The sequence below is a fragment of the Mauremys mutica genome, chromosome 26 (assembly GCF_020497125.1).
Source record: "Mauremys mutica isolate MM-2020 ecotype Southern chromosome 26, ASM2049712v1, whole genome shotgun sequence".
Classification (NCBI taxonomy): domain Eukaryota; kingdom Metazoa; phylum Chordata; order Testudines; family Geoemydidae; genus Mauremys; species Mauremys mutica.
Genome location: NC_059097.1, coordinates 14,137,542 through 14,141,409, shown reverse-complemented (window position 1 = coordinate 14,141,409; position 3,868 = coordinate 14,137,542). Strand labels below are relative to the sequence as shown.

General features: G+C 53.3%; 1 non-coding gene across 1 annotated transcript; it reads left to right on the top strand.

Moving 5' to 3' along the window:
- The first annotated feature begins 2,102 nt into the window (after window positions 1-2,102).
- Window positions 2,103-2,174, top strand: TRNAG-UCC. The gene has a single exon. It is a non-coding gene; the product is annotated as a tRNA-Gly (tRNA).
- Window positions 2,175-3,868: the final 1,694 nt, after the last annotated feature.

Genomic DNA, 3,868 nt, shown 5'->3' with positions numbered 1-3,868 from the left:
GCACGCCTGTATTCACCTGCCCTGCCCTCGGCGTTTGCACTGTGGGCTGCCCAAGGCACAGGGGAAAGGGGTGGAGGTTCCTGGGGTGATGGGACTACAGGGGGTCATTGCGGCCACTGTGAGGGGCAGGGTCCATGAGGACGTGGCTGTGAAGGGGGGAGCTGTGGGGTGGCCTTTGTGGGGGTGGGGAGCTGTGAGAATATAGTCACTTCCAGGCACCCCCTGACACGGGGGTTTACTGCCCCCCTTCCCCAGCAGGTGCATTGGGGGGCCCTAGATCCCAGCATGGAGCTGCCGCCCCTACAGGGTCCCTGGGAGTCACAAAGGGGTGTTGAGAGGTCCCTGCCCCGTCAGGCCTGGGGTGGGGCCCGGAGCCCCCAGAACAGCCCTGTGCGGGGGACTCACTGGCTGTGGGAAAACACTCCCAGCAGAGGCGACACGTCGGGAAGGGGCGGGGTGGGGTGATGCAGGTTCAAATGCACCCGCAGCAGCCCGCCCAGGTGGGGCGTGGAAGGAGTGGGGCAAGAACCGCCTCTGGCCACGGGGGGGGGGACGCTGCACCCAGTCAAGCGGTGAGCTGCCTCCTGCCCAGGCTCGGCTTCTGGGGACGGCGGCGAGCAAGCCGGAGTCCCCCCGTCCTCCCCCGGCATGCGCCGAGTGGACCCCTGTCCCCAGACGCCAAGCCCGGGCAGGGAACGGGCTGCCACGTCCCCCTCTCTCCCAGGCACTGCTCAGCAACCAGGAGCAGCTCCATCCCGCTGCCTGCCAGGGGCCTGGCTGCCAGGGAGAGCAGCCAAACATGGCAGTGCAGGGGGAGGCCAGAGCCTCTCCCCCCCCAGGTAATGTGGGACTGGGGAGGAGACAGGTGGGGAGGTCACGTGTCCTCCCCTTTAGCTTGTGCCTCCCCAGGATGGGGAGGCGGCAGTTGTCTCTGACTTCCAGGAACGGGGATTTCCAGCTGCAGTCAAGTGTCCGACAGGAGCAGGAGGAGCTGATGCTTTAGGAAAGTCGGTGGGTGCTGGCTGGAGGGAAATGCCCAGAAATCAGCCCGGTTGAGTCTTTATTCTGGGGGATGCCCCGGAGCGCTGCTCAGACAAGGCTGAAGTGCCGCTCCGAACCGCTGCCTTGCCTGAGGGGTGGCTCGGGGAGCAGCAGGGTGTCCTCAGGACCAGACCAACCCTGCAGGGCAGGGAGCTGCCTGGCTCAGGCTGGGAACGCTGCTCCCCCGAGAACTGCCCTGACTCCCTTCTCAATTCCCCCTCACCCTGGAGCTAAGGCCAGAGCTGGGGGTTTCTCCTTTCACTCCCGCTGGGGAGTGCAGGGTCCCCGGGGCGTTCCTGGAAGAGCATTTGGGACTGAATTGGGGACACCGGCCTGTCAGGACAGAGAGCTCAGGTTCAGACTTATATGGGTTTTTTTTTACATTTTTTAATAATAGGCTCTAATCCTTCAATCCCAGTGTCACCATGGCTAGACCTGCGTCAGCCTTGCAGGTGAAACCAAGCAGCTCTTTGCGTGCAGGCGAGGGGAGATCAATCACCTGTCAGTCACTGCACATAGAGGTCAAGTACCAGCGGGGTAGCCGTGTTAGTCTGGATCTGTAAAAGCAACAAAGAGTCCTGTGGCACCTTACAGACTAACAGACGGATTGGAGCATGAGCTTTCGGGGGTGAGTACCCACTTCGTCGGATGCATGTACATCATTCACCCCCGAAAGCTCATGCTCCAATACGTCTGTTAGGCTATAAGGTGCCACAGGACTCTTTGCTGCTTTTGCACATAGAGGAATCGTGTTGAGTTACATTCCTTGTGTCCTGGTGCCATCGTGTGGCCATTTCCTCCCCGCCCCCCCTTTTGGTGAAAAGTTTTGTTATTTTGCACAGAAACTTTATGTCCTCAGCAGACCCAGGAGCGGGGGCTGCCTCCATGTCCCACACACCCACTAGAAGGTGACAGACGAACACCCTTAAAACCATCTGTCAGTCACTCTGGGACTCTCTGCTCACAGCTGCCAGGCTGCCTCCAGCCCATCCATCCTGCAGTGCAGGAATGAATCATTTTGCTAGTACATGTGACACCAGGGAGAGCTGCTTTCACCAGATGCATTGGTGGTATAGTGGTGAGCATAGCTGCCTTCCAAGCAGTTGACCCGGGTTCGATTCCCGGCCAATGCAGGGTTGTGTTTTTTTTTTTCTTCCTTCTCTGGAATTGGTTTAATTTCAGTCACATTCTGTGATGATCACATTCTCAATGGAATGAGAGAATTAACGTCCAAAATCCCAGCAGGTCACTAAATACGCAGCGGGCAGGACTATGCAGCCAGCTGTAGGAAGCATCCTTGGGTCACTGGAGAAAGTCAGACTTGTGGGAACATGCATCTGTATGTAGCTCCTTGTCTTCAATGTTATAATTCCAGCGGTGTGAGGTGTTTGTATCACGGTCAGGCATGATGGGGAGAAAGGGGGAAACAGTTTTTGCTGCTGCAGATTCTTTTGTGTTCCAATAATAATGACATAAAGAAAACTTAAGTGCCAATGTGGACACAAGAACAGATGGCCAGCAGCAAGTTTAGCCTTGACATTAGATGAAAGTTTCTAATCATCGGCTATCAAGTATCAGAGGGGTAGCTGTGTTAGTCTGGATCTGTAAAAGCAGCAAAGAGTCCTGTGGCACCTTATAGACTAACAGACGTATTGGAGCATGAGCTTTCGTGGGTGAATACCCACTTTGTTGGATGCATGTAGTGGAAATTTCCAGGGGCAGGTATAAATATGCAGACCAGAATCAAGCTAGAGATAACGAGGTTAGTTAAATCAGGGAGGATGAGGCCCTCTTCTAGCAGTTGAGATGTGAACACCAAGGGAGGAGAAACTGCTTTTGTAGTTGGCAAGTCATTCACAGTCTTTGTTTAATCCTGAGCTGATGGAGTCAAATTTGCAAATGAACTGAAGCTCAGCAGTTTCTCTTTGAAGTCTGGTCCGGAAGTTTTTTTGCTGCAGGATGGCTACCTTTAATCTGCTATTGTGTGGCCAGGGAGATTGAAGTGTTCTCCTACAGGTTTTTGTATATTGCCATTCCTAATATCTGATCTGTATCCACTAATCATCAGAGGAAGCAGTGGGGGGAAAAAACCAAACTGGCTTTTAAGACTGAGCTTGATAAGTTTATGGAGGGGATGGTAGGATGTGACTGCCTACTATGGCATGTAGCTGATCTGCGACTGCTAGCAGGAAATATCTCCAAAGGCTGGTGATGGGACACTAGATGGGGAGGGCTCTGAGTTATGTCAGAGAATTGTTTCCCAGGTGTCTGGCTGGTGGATCTCGCCCACATACTCAGGGTCTAACTGATCACCATATTTGGAGTTGGGAAGGAATTTTCCCCCAGGTCAGATTGTCATAGACTCTGGGTTTTTTTTCTCCTTCCACCACAGGAAGCAGGTCACTTGCGGGTTTAAAACTTGGAGTTTTCAAACTATGATTTGAGGACTTCAGTTACTCAGCCAGAAGCTCTGGGTCTATTACAGGAGAAGGTGGGTGAGGTTCTGTGACTCGCGATGTGCAGGAGCTCAGACTAGATGATCAGGATGGTCCCTTCTGACCTTAAAGTCTATCATCCTATGTTTTACAGCAGGGGTAGGCAACCTATGGCACGGGTGCTAAAGGCGGCACACGAGCTGATTTTCAGTGGCACTCACACTGCCCAGGTGCTGGCCACCGGTCCGGGGGGCTCTGCATTTTAATTTAATTTTAGATGAAGCTTCTTAAACATTTTAAAAACCTTATTTACTTTACATACAACAATAGTTTAGTTATATGTTATAGACTTATAGAAAGAGACCTTCTGAAAACGTTAACATGTATTACTG